At 39.6% G+C, this 18,475-nt stretch overlaps 1 long non-coding RNA gene across 1 annotated transcript in view; it reads left to right on the plus strand.

Moving 5' to 3' along the window:
• Positions 1-18,475, plus strand: part of LOC132646821 (uncharacterized) — a 101,891-nt gene that overhangs the window by 758 nt on the left and 82,658 nt on the right. The gene's annotated exons all lie outside the window — the stretch shown is intronic.

Below are 18,475 nucleotides of genomic sequence, written 5' to 3' on the forward strand. Positions count from 1 at the left end.
ATTGCACAACAGTCACAGAACAAAAGAGAAAGAAAGCATTTCTCAGGCATTTTCTTGGGGAGAACAGGAGATACTTAGATTACAGCAAAGCAGGGACGCTTGTGCCATGGGCTTTAGGTAAGCATAGTTTATGATATGCTTTTGGCTGATAGACGTTAGTGGTCTGTTAGAATTCATTCCCAAGGCTTTACCTGACACGACATTCAGCCTGACGGCTGGGCCATTATTGGCTAGTTAGAGCACCTTTGAAATACATTGAAGATCAAATAAACCAGGGTTATGCTATGTTATTACAGGGCAGTTCTTCCTGAAGTGGCCTATAATCAGTGCTCTCCGCTCAGAACATGTTTGCATTCACATGCAAAGGGGTAGAGGGGATAACTTTATTCTAAGACGTATATGGAAATGAAAGGGAAGAAAATAACCAAGACACTTTTTTTTTTCTTTTTTTTGGTTTGGTTCAGTTTTGCTTTTTCAAGACAGGGTTTCTCTGTGTAGCCTTGGCTGTTTGGACTCACTTTGTAGACCAGGCTGGCCTCAAACTCACAGAGATCTGCCTGCCTCTGCCTCCCTGAGTCCTGGCATCACAGGTGTGCACCACCCTACTGCAACCAAAACACTCTTGACCTCTTGAAGCACAGTGAAGCTGGATATCACCCAAATGTCCTGAGAATTGTAAAGAATTAAGACTCAATTAATTAAGAGTTAATGTTCTTGTGGTGAAGGGATAGACAAATAAATGAATGGGACAAAATAAATAGGCCTTCCCCAGATTTCCACATGAATAGAGACTTTGTTTACTACAAATATAAACCATCTGAATAATAATGAAGGCCTATGGGAAATAAATAGTACAGCCATATGGAATGGTGACTCTTAGGGGGGCTGAGGCAGGGTTATGATTTGAAGGCATCATTGGGAGGTGATGCTTCCCAATAATAGGAGGAGAAGGAGACTGTTTGGAGGAAATAGATCAACAGGGACATGTCTTTGAATAATGTATCTATTGTGCTCCACTCCCCCCACCTTCTTCATCCACATGATGAAGCAGATTTTAGTGATATAGTACAGGATAGACATACTAAGATGCACTGACCCCAAGAAGATAAGTAATGAGGACTGAAGGGAGAACTCATAAATCTCACTCAGAAGGGGAAATTGAATAGACAGAGGTGGTGGTTGCAGAGTGAGAGCAAGGTGGAAGAGGCAGTGCAGACAGAAATAAGGGTGGAGATCAGACCTAAATCAGAATAGGTCTCTGGGCATATATGAGGGGGACTTTAGCTAAGACTCCTAGTAGCAGGGGCCATGGAGACATGAAACAAGACTCCTAGTGGATGGTGGAGGTCAGCAATCCACCCACAAAAACCTCAATCCAAAACTTATCCTACTTACAGGACTTGCAGGGACAAAGATAGAACAGACAGAGCAGAGACTGAGGGAGAAAGACAGGCCCAACCCTAAGACACACCCACTGAAGAGGCTCCACCCAGCAAGGCTTTCAAAACAGACACTGAGACTTACAGCCAAACCTTGGGCAAAGCATACAGGAAAAGAGGAGACAAGGATAAATGGGCACAGAGGTGACTAAAGCTCCACAGGAAGACCATCGAAGCCAAACAACCAGGGCCCAGAGGGGCCAATGGAGTCTGAAGCACCAACCAAGCACAATGCATGGTCTGGACCTCTTATAAGTAGCCAATGGGAGTTTTAGGCTTCATGTGGGCCCACTAGTTAGGAGAGTGGGGGATATCTCTGACATTGACTATGTTGCCTGCTTTTTGATCACTTCACCCTGATGGGACTTCCCTACAAAGCCATGGGAGGGGGGGGAGACAGACTCAGCCCTCATGTGAATAGATAAGCTGGTGTATCTGGGTAGGGGAGCTCCCCTATTCTGAGGAATGGGGGAGGGGTGGTGCAAGAGGGAGGGTGGGACTGGGAGGAGAGGTGGGAGGGACCTATGACTGAAATTTAAATTGAATTAATCAATAAAAAAACCAATTTTTGTTAGTGTACAATATAATGGGTTTCATTATGACATTTCTATTTATTTTTATCATTGTTCCTTGTTTATGTTTATGTTGATACCCTCTTTTATCATTCTCCTACTTCTGCTGCACCCTATCCTGGCCTCCAAACAGTCCTAAGTCAAACCCTCTTCCTCCTTCCCAGTTAGCTTCTTACAGTTTTGGCTTACACAAGTGTTAGTGTAATTCAATGATGTACTTCTTAATTCATCCCTGTTGCTTACAGAGACATCATACTTAAGCCCCCAAGGCTAGAAAATATTATTTTACGTTTGGTCAATGTATTTGTTAGTTTCATCTTTCACAGATTTAATAAACATTTTATTTAGAAGTTTGGAGAAAGCAAATGTAAACTTTTCTAAATCCTTGGCATTGAGGTTAAGATTATAAGTTAAGTAGAAACTTGTAACATATTTATTCAGATTCACTATATTTGTTGTATTTTTGCTTTCACTTAGAATGTAGCTTTTTTAGGAAGCACAGTGCTGTGGCTTGCGAGGGACTCCTCATTGACTATGCTGCATTTCTGCTAGGTTGATCTAGATGCTTTAAGTACTGAGCACAGGGCTTCAGTTTTGAAGTATCTATTTGATTCTGCAAAAATGAATTGTTTAATTTCTCTCTGCTTCAAAATCTTCATGTATAAAATAAGCTTAACAGTAAGTATCTTACTGGGTTGTGACACTTGAGATACTATTTTAAAAATCCACATGAAGTATATAGTTGCTAACAAAAGTTAGTGTGGTTCGTGTTCTTATGGTACTTGCTATCAAGGGGGGCACTCAGTATCAGATTAATACCACTAACATGCAACTGTGACTTATTTTACAAAGGATAAAGTATTCCATTCTGTTGTGGTTCCAGTAGACTTTGATTTCAGTTACTATGATGTAATTAAATAATATCAGTTTATCCGAACAATGGTGTTCAAATTTCAGCTTCTAAAGTCTATTTGCTGAGTACAAACTACATTTCTATCTCATTATCTTCAATATCTACATAATGATAGGTATATATCACCATTAATGACCAATCACCATATTTCCAGTTCAAATGATTGGCTCCTGCATCCCTAGGGAACAAAGGAGTGCTTGTGCTGTTCATTGTCTCTCAGTGAATCCATATGGCATCTTATACGAATGGGTAAATGAATAAAATGAAAGTACCATAGAAAGAATGAAAAACGGAAACTTTAGCGGCAAAGTTCGAATTGGAAGCAAATGGTATTTCAGAACAATCACTGTCCATAAAAATGTTGCCTTTGCTGTCACGTCAAGGGATTTTATCTAGGTTTGCAGCCAGAAGTTTCGTTCAGGTGGACTTAGCAGTGAAAATGGTTGTGGTAGAAAGGGTGGAGATGCCAACAAGAAAATGATAGCGATGAAAACTTACGATTTCAGAGATATTTTATTGTGTTCAAAGTGCAAAGAATGAAATGTTAGCTGGAGACCAAAAATACTCACCAAGAGAGAAGAAAGAGCATGCTCATTATTTTAAGTTAAGGCATGAAAAAGACAATGCTCAATACACACTAACGTATTTTCAGTATAACGTTATGTTTTACATATTTTTCTTTTTAAAAATATGCACTATAATGGCTAGAGAAATGATTCAGCAGTTAAGGGCATTAGCTGCTCGTACAAAGGGCCAATTTTCAGTTCCTGACACCTACATGGCAGCTCACAGCTCTCTACTTCCTGTTCCAGGGTCTCTGAACCCCTCATATAGACATATATGCAGTCAAATGACAATGTACATAAAATAAAAATGTCTAATATATAACAGTAATTTTAGACTATTTTAGACTTCCAGTGATGCACTTTCTTTTTCTTAAATTTTTCTTGGAGAGCTTTATATACATATACAATGTGATGCTTTCTTCACCCCTGTTTCTCTTTCTGAACTCCCCAGCCCCCTTCATTGTGCCATTCCCTCACAATTTCACGTTCTTTCTTTGTTTTTTGATAACTCACTGAGTCCAGTTAGTGCTGCCCAAATGTGCATGGGTGTTGAACCACCCACGAGAGCATGGGAAACCTCCCCACTGCCATATCCTTCCTATTTCAGTATGCATTTCTAAAAATAGTCATATGCTTAAATAACCTCAGCTTAGTAATCACAATCAGAAAATTGTGCAATTTTAAGTAATGTCTACAAGAGTATGTATTGTTAACTGATACCATCATGATTTTTATTGACCATATAATTTGATCTGATTTCAAAGGGATTGCCATGTTAGTCCTGCCTTTTGTTCTTGTTTGGCAGATTTTGCTTCAAATAATGTCAAAATGAAGCTTATTGCTTCTTGACAGTGGTTATATCACACTGTCTCTTCCTTGTGGGTATAAAGCAATACATCAAAAGTTATTCTGAGACCACCCAGATATAATACATATGTCTCAGTTTTTAATATTAATTTTTATGGTCTGGTAAAACAAACATAAAAAAAACAACTTTGATTTGCAAAGATATTTGATGTGTGGCCTTGGATGTTCACAGAACCACTCTGTCCCTCAAACTGTGCAGAAGATGCGCTGTCATGATTGCACTGAGCCACCCACACAGGCGCCATGGCCTGTCAGCTCATGCAGTTAATAAGCGCACAGTGGGTTCTTTCTCCTTTTTTAATTTCTTTCTTAGTTCCCTCCATCTTACCAGAGGCTGCAAAACTTCTCTCAGATTCTTTATTTAGACATATCTTACTCATCAAGTGTTTTTTGTGTTTTAATCCCTCTGTCTTGAGAGGCGGTGGTACCAATAGTCCCTTGACCCACTGGTCCTTTCACTCCTTGCCAGTCACACCTATGTGAGTATTCTCATTCCATGTAAACTCTCTTTGAGTTACAATATTTCAGTTAGTGTTCCATTTGTTTCATGACCCGCTTTGACCCAGATAATGCCTTTACATTATCAAGCAAGCAGAGGCAGAGGCAAGCAGATCTTTGAGTTTAAGGCCAGTCTGGTTTACAAAGTGAGTTCCAGAACTGCTAAGGCTACACAGAGAAACATTGTCTCAAAAATAAATAAATAATAAAAATAAACAACAACAAAAAAAATCATTAAAAAAAACTTTTTAGTTCCTTCCAGCCAAAAGGATCTCAAGGATTAGCTGTGTTATCTCCACATATTTTTAAAGCTATTCCTTTAACAGTCCAAAAAACAGTATTTTTAGTTCTCTGTGGAGAAAAACAGAGCAAGAAAGAGAAAGGAGGAGAGTTTTTAATACATGTTCCTGTTATAAACTCGTAAAGAATCCCACAATTAGCTTCCTTGAAGTTTTTGTAGCTGTTTTTAGCAGTATTATTTTAAAAACTCTAACTCCCAATGTTACTTCTGCAAGCTAATTAATCTACTACTTTTTACATACTTGTTTCTCGCTTTTATTTCCATTCCTTTTTCTGCTATACTCCTTAATATTGTGATTGCTCGGCACTTTCAAACCATATTGCCTGTTCTTTTAGCTCAGTTCCTTCCTTACAATGTTGTGGTTTTTTTTTTTTTTCCTATAAAACTTTAAATATTTGTATTAGTTCCTTGAAATTTTTGCATAACAATTTTGTTTATAATCACTGTCTTTCTTCCAACACTTTTCACAGCCACACTACCTTGCTTTACCGTCTAAACTTGTGGCCCCTCACATCAAGGCCAGTGTGTGCTACCCAAATATCCTTGAGTGTGCAGTCTTCAAGTGACTGTGGTTGACTTCTGAGGTCCTACACTGTTACAGTGAAAGGAACCTTCCGACTCTCCCAGCTGTTGTGGGAGTTTTGGTTTATGATATGTAAATATGTTTTTGTTAAAATTGTAAATTGGGGTTTTAGTTTGTCCACACCTGTCAAGTGTCTTGTGTGGAGCGTGGTCTTTGCCAGGTGAAATCAGTTGAATTCTGAGGACTTTGAGGGGTATAAATATGACAGCCCAGCAGAAGTAGGCTCAGCTGCTTGGAAGAGAAAGAACAAGGCTGCTCCTGCTTCCTCCTTGCTGCTCCTGGTTGCTGTTGAGAGACAAGAAGATGAAGATCTACTGAAATGAGAACTGGACTGGCTCCAAGTGTTCTGATGACCCTAACCAGCAGGAAACAGCTAAGAAAGAACTTCCCCCCTTCTCCCACTAACCCTTTTTCTCTCCTACTTAGTATTGGGATGTTGGAAGGGGTTGGGGTGGAGTAGGGAGGAAAAAATAATAAAAAAAATGTAAATGAAAGTTTTTTTTTTTTTTTTTTTAAAGTACACCAACACTCAGCAGCTAAGAATTGCTAATAACTCCCCAGCTAGGAACATTGTGCTCAGCTCCCCTCTTCATGCTAGATTTGGTCTGGCTAGGGCTTTCTCAGGTCTTGTGCATGCTAGTACAACTGCCAAGAGTATATGTGCAGCTCTCTGCTATGTTCAGAAGACACTGTTTTCTTATAGTCATCTATTCAGGGCCTCTTGCTCTTATATTCTGCTCACTTTTTTTTTTTTTTTTTCACAGTGATCCCTGAATCTTTGGAGGAGGTTGTGTGATATATATGTTTCCTTCAGGCTGAACATTCTGCAGTCTCTCATGCTGTGACCCTCTAGTAGAAGTTTGTAGAATGTCCTTTTGCGTAGATGATGGATACACAATAGAATGAAAGGGTAAACAAAAACAAAATACTGGGGTAAATTCCCTAATTGGTAGATTTCCTTTGCTTCACCCAGTTGTTTAGTGTTGTCATCGTATAAACCAACAGTTTTCAACCTGTGGGTCACCTAACTTTGGGGTTACCTAAGACCATCAGAAAACACAGATATTTACGTTACAATTCATAACAGGAAGTAGCAATGAAATAATTTTATGGTGGGGATCACTATATTATGAGGAACTGTATTAAAGTGTTGCAGCATCAGGAAGGTTGAGAACTTTGGACACTAAACCTTTATTTGTGGAATAAGAAAATATCATGCACTTTCCATCAGTCTTGGAGTCTAGGCCTGTGTTGGATCTAGTACTCACTCTTATTTTCCTTACCTGTAGCTTCAGCCTGTGCAAGAAAACAACACTTTGTCCTGAGAGCCAGAGATGGACCCTGCTCTTTTGTCTTTAAGAGAGGCACATGCCTTTAATCCCAGCACTCAGAGAAGCAGAGGGAGGCATATCAGTGTAAGTTTGCGGCCAGCCTGGTCTACAAAGCTAGTCCAAGACAGCCAGGGCTACACAGAAAAACCCTGTCTCAACAAAACAAAACAAACCACAAATCCCCTGTTGTGTTTTTTTTTTTTTTTTTTCCTTTTCTGGTGCCCTCTTCCTGTCTTCTGCATGCTCTCACTACCCTTCTATTGTTGCTGTCTTACCTCCGTGACTAAAATAATATAAGACTTCCTCCTTGTATCTGTGCCAGCTTCTCCGTGAGCATACAGCTATCTTCATATGCCTAGTCATTTCCACCTTATGCTGAGTGACTATCTTCTGAGTCTTCCATTTTCCAGTGCTAACTGTGGTTTCCAGTTGCTGAATACCACAATGGCCTGAGCTATTTTTTCATGAACCCATGTCTTCTCATGGTAGTGCATGTTTACTTTGGATACCCTTTAAACTACTAGGTTCTTGTAGACCACAATTTATTGGTCAGATTTTATAAAGCATGTAGACAAAAGTTTCAACAAAGTAAAAATTATATCTAACTGATTACAGATCCTCAGATTGTAAAGGAAGATAAACTAATCCCCACCCACCCCTGCTCCAATACTTGATTGGAATTGGAAGCATAAAAAGTAGCCAACAAAATATGAATGGGCCAACTATGTGTTACTATCATTACAGAAGCTTTAAGAAGCAGTGAATGGGTCCTTGTATGGCAGCAGGAGACCTGGTCTTAATGAACCAAGTGTTGTTGATAAAATTCAGTAGGAAATGCACACCTAGCCTACACAAAGCCCATATCATGAGAAAAAAAAAAATCACGATAAAGTATCATTTTAAGTCTGATGTTTTCTAAGTATTGACACTCTCAACATAACTGAGTATGTGCGATAATACGTGCTGAGAGTCACAGCCAAACTTTAGGCAGAGCATAGGGAGCCCTACAGAAGAGTAGGGGGATAGAAGGACCTAGAGAGCACAGGAGCTCCACAAGAAGACCAATAGAGCCAACAAATCTGGGCCCAGGGAGTCCTGCAGAGACTGATGCACCAACCAAGAACCGTGCATTGAGAGTACTCAGGCTTCCTGCTCAGATGTAGCCCTTAGGCAGCTCAGTCTCCATATACATCACCTAGAAAGGGCACCAGGGGCTGTCTCTGGCATGAGTTTTGTTGCCTACTCTTTCACCCTGGGCAAGGTAGACTTGCCAGGCTACAGAGGAAGAGGATGCAGGTAGTCCTGAAGAGAAGTGATAGTCTAGGGTCAGTTGGTAACAAAGGACGGCTCCCCTTTTCTGAGAACTTAAGGACAAAGGGTAGGGAGGAAGAGGGAAAGAGCATGGCACTGGGAGAATATGAGGGAGGGGCCTATGATCAGGATGTAAAATCAATAAATTAATAAAACAAGAAAGAACAACAACAACAAACTCAAAAGTTATTAGCTGAGCATGATGGTACACTTTTTAATCCCAGTACAGAAGGCAGAGGCAGATGGATTTCTGAGTTTGGGGCCAGCCTGTTCTAGAGAGTGAGTTCCAGCCAGGACTACATAGAAAAATTCTGTCTTGAAAAACCAATAAAATAAACAAAAAGTTATTTAAATTGTTTAATTTAAAGAAAGATGTATCTATATGTCCTTTAATTCTACCCAAGATAATTTGTGCTACGTTTGGATGCCTGTGTTTATGTCACCCTACCAAAATAGACTCATACTTTCCTGTCCTGAAAAACTACCACAGACCCCCCCACCCCAGTTTCCAAATATTCCCAGTCTAAAAGTGTTGTCTCATTAATGACATACAATGACCATAATGACATATAAACAGAAATAAATAGGTCCACAATTTCTCAGAGAGGGTCACTGTGTGCTCATACTGGTAGATAGTTTCATTAGTGCTACCCACTCAAGACAGTCACAGGTAAGCAGAGGGCACTTAGAAACTGTCTTCAGTGAGGACTAGAAGAAACAGACTATGCAGAACCAGCCCCAGAGTTCTGGGATTAACAGTTCTAGAAAGACTCCTTGGACCCTTTCCACTCCACACCTTACCCAAGAGGGTGTTCCTGCTTATGTCCATCTTCCCGTCCTAACCCCATTTTGTTTATCTGGATTATTTTTCCTATGAGATTAGTGGATTAAAGAATGCACACAGTAATGCATTTTGACACATACTCATGGACTATGTGTCGGAATGTATCATTGTATCATTGATACATTGTATCATTGTAACCACTTTCCAGAAAATCATGGCACTGTTTTTACTGCTAAAGGGAAGACTTGTTTTTAATATTGTTTTAAACCGTCTAATCCCACACATGTCCAAACCTGAAGATTCATGCTGTGAATGTTTGGTGCACTGTGATTCAGCATAATAACTGTCATAATCCTTTGCCTTGCTTTATTCAATGGAATTATTGCATTACTTTGGGAAAAAAATAATTCTGGGCTCATTGCAAAATTTGTTTTACTATCTGTGAGTGGCACCTGAAACTGTAAGTATTTAAGTGATTGCTTCTCAGAAGGTGTTCATCTTAGTGCAAATGAGTTTGGCTCAGAATGGCTTTTAGCGGGCATTTGACAGCTTGGATGACTGGCACGTTGTCATCTTCATAACACACCTAATGTGTGGAGTGCCAAAAATCACAAACAGGTTTGGTGTAGTTAAAGAGCTGAAAGCTTGTCCAACTTAGTTAGTTTATTAAAGCACAGCAGCAGAAATATGCCAGCTTTAATTAAAATTATAATCCTGAATGTAAAACATGATTATTTTGTATGAAGATACATATTTGTATTTTATTGTTCTGTACTTTCTTAGAATGAATCACTGGTCCTATCTGGTACAACCAGATGAGATGAGACCAGGATAGACCAGACCAGACAGATCATAGCAATCAGCATTTTCTGTCTCTGACTACTTTTGATTATTGGTTTGCTGTAGGGTTATATAGCAGAGGATTTTAATTAAATAATTAATGTAAGAGACAGCATATTGCTATATAGCTCAAGCTGGCCTTGGACTTGTGATCCTCCTGCTTTGGCCTCCAGAGCACTGGAATTCTATGTATGCACCAGCTAATTTGGAATTTTTACAGATAAGGAACAGAACATATTCCTTGTTACAGCACAAGGTGATGACAGGTGTTAACACAGGAAGGTGTTATAGCAAAGGAAAGTAAAGGCCCACATAGAGTCATTGGTTTATATTATGGAAAACCTTCCCTCTGCTTACTTTGGATGTAATTCCAACACCACATAACAAAACAAAACAAAATCAGTAAAATAAAGTGCTTGTCTCTGGAAATGCTAGGGATAACCAGAGGAGCGCTAATCATTTTCCCTGTCCCCCTCCCTGTGCATGAGTGTGTGTGTGTGTGTGTGTGAGAGAGAGAGAGAGAGAGAGAGAGAGAGAGACTGTGTTTTACTAACTAATGCTTACCAGTTAGTGAAGTGCAGAGGGAGGCAGGTGGACGGGGGTAGGGAAAAGAACTTTATTTAAAAGTAAATTACTCATGGTTCTGACAGTCCTTACCTTGAAGGAAGCAGATATCACAGTAACCCACAAAATAAAGCCTGAAACTAACAAATGCAAACATTATATTAAATGAGGAAAAATTAAAGCATTGCCTCTAAGATTAGAGATAAAAATGTCCACTCCCAATTGCTTTTATGCAATATAATACTAGAAGTTTTAGCCAGCGCAATAAAACAAGAGAAAGAAAAGCTGCATAAATAGAAAAGAAGTCACATTATCTGTTTGTAGAAAATATGATGCTGTACATAGAAAATATCTGAGGACTCCACCAGGACACTAGAAGTTCAATAAAGTAGAAAGATATACAGATAAGTAGGGTTTTTTTAAAATTCAGAAATAACAAATTTGGTGAGAAACAATTAAAACACAGAAATAGCAACAAACCTAAGAAAAAAAGTTATCCAAGGAGGAGAAGGGTACTTGCAATGGAAATTATAGACTACGGACAAAAGAACTAAAAAAGAGAATAACAGATGAGAGGAACTCCTCCCTTATGCACAAACGGTAAGCTTGAATGTTTAAAGTAATCTACCGATGCAACACAATTCCTATCAAAATATCAATGACATTCTTCATAGATGTACAAAAAAAAAAAAAAAAGTAAAGTTCATATGTAGGTACAAGTCAGCCTAAATAGTGAAAGTAATCTTAAGCAAAAGGAGAAAGCTGAAGGCTCTACCATTTCTGTTTTCAAGACAAAGCACAACAAATAAAAGAGTATGATAGTGGCAGAAAATAAGACACACAGAACAATGGAGCAGAATAGGAACTTAGGAAATAGACTTACAAATCTGCAGCCAACTGATTCTTCACAACGAATCATAGATAAAGAAGGCATAAAGGCCACCTCCTAAAACGAGTAGTGCTTGGGAACTAGATAGCCATATGTAGAACATTGGAAAATGTTCCCTATGTCTCACAACCTGCAAAAGTCAACTCAAAATGGATCAAAATGATATCTATTTAAGACCAGAAACAGACATGCAGAGGAAGTTGCCGAAAGAAAAAACAAAGGCAGTGATTTTCTGAACAGTGCCCACAAAGCCAAGGAAACAAGCAAAATGTGAAAAACGGGATGGCAGGTGACACCAAATCACAAAGCTTCTGAACAGTAAAGAAAAAAATCATCACAGCAGAAAGAGCAGACAGCAGAAATGTTTGCAGGCTGTTTGCCTGCATCCAAAGAATTTCCTGGTGTCCCACTAAGAACAATGAGTATGAACTGCCTACTGGCTGCTGCTCAGAACTTCTGACCAGTAGGAAAAGATGCTCTCTCACACTCATCCCATTTTCACTGGGAAGTTGTCCTCTGTCCTCCAGGTATTTTCTCCAGAGGATACATGGGCGTGCATTCACAGACAGACAAACAGACACACACACAATACATGAATGTAAATACATGAATGTAAAAATTGTAATGCCTACTGTTAGGGTGATGTCTTTGTGCACTGTGTAAAAATTGTCTCTGTATTATTCAAATGCTTATTTCTGTGTTGGTAGAGATCTGACTGCAGGGTGGACTTTGGTATTATAATTATTATGAGGCATCTCCTGCCTCAGTATTTTGTAAACATTCTTCTTCATCACTTTCTGATTGGCCTGAATAGCTAGGCAGGAGAGGATAAGGCAGAACTTCTGAGCCCATTGAGAGAGTCTCAGGTGGGGAACACAGAGTCACCATCAGGACACAAATGAAGAAGCAGTTGCCAGGGAAGACTAAGATGGCAGGTAACAGACCAGATGGCAGGATGTAGGCCAGGCCAATATTGATGGGTTAGAATAGCTGAGTATCTGCCGGGCTATAGTGCCTAAAGCTTACAATAAATTATAAAGGTTTCCATTTCATTTTTCAAAGCAAGGGCAAGAATAGACAAACTCTACAATTATAGGCTACTATATACGTAGCTAAACCCTCATTTCTCTATTTTTAATACTTATATTTTCTTTTATTAAAAAATTATTGGCTTTGCTACCATTTGTCTCTACTTATTCTATTATTGTTGTTGCTAGGCCCTTCATTAGCTCCTAGGTTTTTTTCTTATTTGACATTCTTATACTTTGTATTAACCTTGTTACTCTCCTGGTTTTCTGGGTTAGACAGTAGAATAATATTTCCTTTCGTTTTTTCTAAAATAAGTTCATGGAGCATAAAATTTCCCCAAGTATTACTGTAGTTATACCTCACAATTTCACAGTTTCAATGGTTAGAGATTACATCATTGCTTAGTTAAAAAAATTCTGAAATTACTCTCGTAGCTATGAATTATTTTGATGTTTATTTTACTGCCTACAACACTTTTTAGTTATGGTTTCTATCACTGTGAAGGGACACTATGACCACAGCGACTCTTATAAAGGACAACATTTAATTGGGGCTGGCTTACAGTTTCAGAGGCTTAGTCAGTTGCCATCATAGCAGTGTGCAGGCAGACATGGTGCTGGAGAAGAAGCTGAGAGTCCTACATCTGAATACACTTCCTCTAACAAGGCCACACCTCCTAAGAGTGCCACTCCCTAAGGGTCAATGGTGGTCTGTGTTTTTGCCTATGACATCAAACATCTTGATGTATTTGCTCAGAGTCTGTGCTTTGATGACAAATTATTTTATGGGCATCTGCTTTGTGTTCTAGGAAGTAGTCAGCGTTTGTAAATCTACATGGCTTGTACAAATTATTTCTGCTTTGATTGATAGATGCATTTTCATCTGAAAAATCTTATTCACCACAGTTATATTTTGTCCTGGACTCTTTTAAGTACTAGGAAAATGATATTAAAAATTTCTCTTTCTGATCATCAGCTGGTTCTTGCATTTTGTTTGTTTTTGAGAAGGGTTCTGTTTTGTTGCTCAGGCTGACCTCAGAGTTGAGATTCTTCTGCCTCTGGGTCTGGAGCATCGGGATTACAGGCAATACCACCACTCCTTGGTCTGCTTTATCCTTCTTGAGGCTGTGTTGTTAGGTACATACAAGCCAGCGATATTATGTCTTCTTTGTAAGGTGATTGGAATGACCTCAAGCATCTTCCCCCGCCCCCATGAATTGAATTTTGTTTAGTAGTAACACAGTGAATGAAATATTTAGAGAAGTTATCATTTTTCTTCCTTTATTTCCAACCTTTCTGTGTCTGTAGTTTGGCTATTTCTGTTTTAAATTTGTGCATTTTTATTTGATATTAAAGTTGATAACCCATTTATATTTCCTCTCACAGAAAGTCTTTTAACCAGAGATTTTAGTTCTTTTTTGCATGTGGTTTTATTAATAGAATTTGGCTATGTATTCCTTCAATATTTTCTGTTTCTTCCATTTTCTTCTGCAGTAGTTAGAGTTTACATATGAAATTATATACTTGGATGTGATTGTAAAAACCACTCAAGTGAGTACATTGTTAAGAATGAGAGAAAAACTCAAGTGAGTACATTGTTAAGAATGAGAGAAAAAGAGCTAAAAGGGGGGCGTTAGTGAGAAGCAGGCTGAAGAGCCAATAGGAAACAACCCAACAAAGAGTCTGGTAAGTGCAGAAAGCATCTGAAAGACTCTACCTAGCAGTGCTCCAAAATAGATACTAAGACTCACTACCAAACCTTCGGCAGAGTGCAGGGAATCATATGAAAGAAGGGGAGTTTGATGTGGAAAGGATAGGAGCTCCACAAGGACCAAACATATCTGGGCACAGGGTCTTTTCTGAGATGGACACTCAACCAAAGACCATGAGAGGATAAAACCTAGAACCTCTGCTCAGATGTGACCCGTGATAGCTCAGTAATCAATTGGTTTCCCATAGTAAGGGGAACAAGGACTATTTCTAACAGGAACTCAATGACTGGCTCTTTGACCTCCCTACCTCCCAAGGGAGGAGCAGTACTGTTAGGCCACAGTGGAGGACTTTGCAGCCAGTCCTGAAAATACCTGACAAGAGGGAGTCATATGAAAGGGGAGGAGGTCCTCCCCTATTAGTGGACTTGGAAAGGGACAGGGAGGAGATGAGGGAGGGAGGGTGGGACTGGGGAGGGAATGAGGGATACAACTGGGGTACAGAATTAACAAAATGTAACTAATGAGAAAAATAAAATTATGGAAAAAAAATAAATGTTCTTCCATATTTAAAAAAAAAAAGAGTCTGGTAAGTTATGATCAAAGAAAAGGGAAGAGGATCTTGAATACACTGCCCTGCCTTGAATACAGGGCAGTGTATTCAAGTCTAGCTGGCTGCACCATGGGAATGCAGGGCCATCAACAGAGGGTGCTTTTCTTCCTGTGGGTAGAAGATTGTTGATGGCAACTTTTTGTTTTAACGGAGTTGCGACACTGTTTCAGCAGAGTAGTAGGTACAGAGATTCTATGGGCAGATAAAAAGCCAGCTACAGAATATAACCTTTGATTGAAAGATTTATGAGGATAGAGGAAATTTCACCAGGGGATAAAATCCTTGTCAAGGTTTCACGGTAATTCTCTAACAGGACAGAGTAACCAATGAAGCAAAATCTTGAAGATGAGGGTCTTAACTCTTCTTTCAGAGGCAGGCTTTTTTTTCCAAAGTGCACTTAGAGACTGCACAGATTACATGCCCAATTACAACTTGGAGGAAATGCAATATAAATGAAGAGGGTGTCTCCACAGGCAATGCTGATGAACCCATTAATTTTGGTATCGTTGATCAAGGACTGTGACGTTAATTCTGCAATGTGGGTTATATCAGAACATACATTAATAAATGCACTTGCACTTGACCTATAAAATGAATGATCAACATGTCCCACAGGGCTGGGGACTAGTGAGCTCTCTGAAGAATCATCACTATCACTAATCTGTTTTAAAGGCCTGGTTTTAGATTTTCATTAGGACAAATATCTTTGAATGCCTTCGTTAATGAAAACCAAGTGTCTAATTCCTGCTAAAACAGACTCAGAGCAATTAATAAGGTTTTTACTCTTATAGTAAAGATACAGTACTTTTACTTAACCTACAATTTCTGCCTCATTTTTTTTTTCTCTTTGAGAAGTGACTGTCATTACCAGTCCACAGGCATTTGATGGACAGCACTAAAAGTGATGTTTATTTCAACACTAGCTTTTCAACAACTTAGGAGGCATTATTTGTGTTTCATTTAGAAAAAGACTCTCAGCTTCCTCCAGGCATCTTTAACTATTTAGGAAAGCCTCTGTTCATCCCCTAAGTCAGTCAGAAAAATGATGTTGAGATGCAGCATCTTTTGAAATATCTACCCATAATAAAAATGTGTGTGTGTGTGTGTACGTGTGTGTGTGTGTATATGGCTAAGAAAAACCTTGTTTTAGGTCCCTTGATCATGAGCAAGAAAGGAGCAACTATTTTCATCTAGGTCCTGAGGAGAGTAAGAGGAACTGGGAAATTTCTTCTTCACAAGTCAATAATTTGCTTTAAGGCTAGAGCAATGTTCAAAGGGATAGAGCAAGGACATCTCAGTAGCAGGAGAACATGGTCAGTAAACAGGACCTGAGGGAGGAGGAGGCAGCACATTAGTCCCTGCAGCAGTCAGCTGAATGTCTTTAAGATGTAAAAGGTTTGTGTTGGGGGTAGGTAGGTAGGTGGGTAGGTGTGGGTGTGGGTATGAGTGCATCTGTGTGGAAGGTGTGCATTTATCTGCATATGTGTGCATATATGTGGTGGGGGAATCCTTTGCGTTTGGAGTTTATCTGCAATAGAATCCAGTTTTCTTCCATAGGCTAAGAGAAGATAAGCAAGTTTGCTTAATGTTCATTACTGTGGGTGATGTGCAAGTAAGAACTCCCCATGTCTGAGACAAGGGGAAAATATATAATGTTTCACCCTGGGGGTAAAGTGACATGGGATTTGTTTTCAGAAGGAGGAATTTGAAATATAGGGCCACAAATTAAAATATTGAGGAAGAGTGAGATTTTCCATGGAAAATGGTTTTAGATGAACTTAGGATAAAATGGTGACTCCCGATTCCTAAATGCCAAGAAACCCAGAGTTTGTGCCTTAAATACTGATGATCATGGCAATAAGCATGCTGTTCATGTGATGTAAAGGATTCCCCCAAAACACACCCACAGGCCTCCCACACAGACACACCCACCCACCCACACCCATACATACATACACACTTAAACTGTACACACACATGAACCTCCACACACCTTCACACATAAACCCCAAAACAAAGATATGCCTTGAAACTAGTGTACCTTAACGTGGAAATTTTGAATTAAAGAAATGAAGCTACCCTTGCTCTGTTTCTCACCTGGTAGTTTTTAATCTATAAAATTCAAGAATTGAACCTGTCAGACTGGTGCTGTTACATGGTTAATGCTTGTTAAGTGCTAGCTTCTGCAGAAGGTGATTCTTGATGCTGTCTAAGGAGATCACCCCCCCACATAACAGCCCCCCACATATACAGAGTGTGCCAGAACCTGTGAGAATGTGGAAGTACAAAGAGGAAAAACACACTCTCTGGAGGGAGCCCATGGGGTCATTTTGGCAGGGAGTAAGATTGACTTACTCTTTTCTTCTCTGTCACCTTTAAAGAGTAGCCAGGAGAGGATGAACTAGACCCAGACTAAATACTGGAAGCACCATTGCATCATAGCACCTGTTCCTTAGCAAATGCGCATGGGGCCTGTGGCTTCTAAGTTCCCCAGAGTGGCCTGAACAGCAAAGGGAAGCCTGGTCCCTCATCGAGGATGGCTGGCTTTACACAGTCTGCAAGCGAATGAGGAAACATCAACTCCTGGGGACAAGGGCGTAGGAAGTGTATAAAAGGGCTCAACTTACAGTCAGACCGTCACCCACTTTCAGTGTGTCCTGGTTAGGTGAGCCTCTGTCTAGTTTCAGCGTCATGTAAATGACTGTATTTTGGTCTGCAGCTTGCATGTATGTGCAGTTTTCCATGCAGGAGATAACAGTTTTTATATTAAAAGCACCTCCACTCACATTTATTAATGGGAAGGTTGTAGAAGCAAGGCTGTGTGTGTTTCTTTCTCTTTCTTTCTTTCTTTCTTTCTTTCTTTCTTTCTTTCTTTCTTTCTTTCTTTCTTCCTTTTTTTTTTCTTTTCTGTATTTGTGACAAAATGGCTCTGCATCTGGCCAGTGTGAGGACATCACTATTGATGAAATAGTGTGATGAGAGGAAAAGGTGCTTATGTGTTGAGCAATTATTGCCAGAGACACATGACTGAATAAAGTGCTGAAAGGAGACCCTGTGACACTCTCACTGTGAGCTAACAATGAGAGGTGGCGAGACACAAGGAGAGTGCTAGTGCACATCCCTGTGTGCTGCTTGCTTGGACTGCACATCTTCTTTCCCAGCTGAGCTTGTTTATTTTTCTTCATAATAATAATAATAATAAAGGACTTTTGAAAATATAGTGTTCTACCTCAGCTTCACAGAATTCTAACCTCTGGCATCAAACATTTAATAATACAAAGCCACCAAAGTACCTTCAGCACATACTTCATTGAAGTGGTGAGAGTAGTGTGCGCCTCTCAGCACTGCGAGGGTATGTACACACGTACACACTGGGTGTGTTGTTTAGATCTGTGTGGCAGAAAACAGAGGTCCCCAGAAGTATAACTGACATTTACCTTCTGGCCTGTGGAATTATTAGAGGTATAGATCCCACCCCCCAAAAAAGGATGAGAACTCGAAAGAACAGAGGCACCTCCAGAGACCAATTCTTAATGAGGACCTCAGCATTTCCACTGTTTCAAGGGATTCTGTATGTTTCCTTTAGTGACTAGATCTCAGTTCTAACATTGGTTGCTCTTCAGACTATTTCTCCTCGTCTGTTTTTTGTTACTATCATTTTTCCTCT

Source organism: Meriones unguiculatus, chromosome 12 (assembly GCF_030254825.1).
Source record: "Meriones unguiculatus strain TT.TT164.6M chromosome 12, Bangor_MerUng_6.1, whole genome shotgun sequence".
NCBI classification, from domain to species: Eukaryota; Metazoa; Chordata; class Mammalia; order Rodentia; family Muridae; genus Meriones; species Meriones unguiculatus.